Source organism: Odontomachus brunneus, unplaced genomic scaffold (genome assembly GCF_010583005.1).
Source record: "Odontomachus brunneus isolate Ranch 3 - 2012 unplaced genomic scaffold, Obru_v1 Obru_scaffold_051, whole genome shotgun sequence".
Lineage (NCBI taxonomy): Eukaryota > Metazoa > Arthropoda > Insecta > Hymenoptera > Formicidae > Odontomachus > Odontomachus brunneus.
Window position 1 is genome coordinate 1,898,626 of NW_022639501.1, and position 518 is coordinate 1,899,143.

At 46.1% G+C, this 518-nt stretch overlaps 1 protein-coding gene across 1 annotated transcript in view; it reads left to right on the forward strand.

The window, feature by feature from the left end:
- The window catches only part of LOC116845309 (protein RRP5 homolog), a gene marked incomplete at its 3' end in the record, with an annotated part of 27,761 nt that overhangs the window by 681 nt on the left and 26,562 nt on the right, over positions 1-518 (forward strand).

Below are 518 nucleotides of genomic sequence, written 5' to 3' on the forward strand. Positions count from 1 at the left end.
CGAGATATTCAGGTGTTCCGGTATATAATATTCACCCTGTATATATAGAACTTCATTCCCCGGGAAGACTGTCCGCGACATGAGCGAGGAAACACGTGCGGTTGCTAGGTGTCACGGTTGTGTGTCTCGATAACGGACGAATGCGTCGAGTCGAGTCGTTTTTCCGGATTTTTCGCACGGTTGCGAGCTACATTCCCGTTCTTCCTGCTCCCCGTCGTCGATGTATTTTCATCGACCTTCTTTCCCTCTTTCTCTGTGTGTCTCTCTCTTACTTATTCTCCCTCTTTCTCTGTTTTCTCTCTTTCTCTCTTTTGCTTCTTTCTTCCCCAATAACGATTGACTTGCCGCATGGACGTTCGCGATTTTGGTAGGACGCGAAGCGGAACAACATTGACCTTCGGCTAAGGACGATCCTAACGTTTGTATTTACGTGTAATTCGTGTTTTTGATTATGAAGGATCGTTGAGATCGTCTCTTGCGGACTTGCTTTGCGATTCCCTCGCAAAAAAAATTTAGGT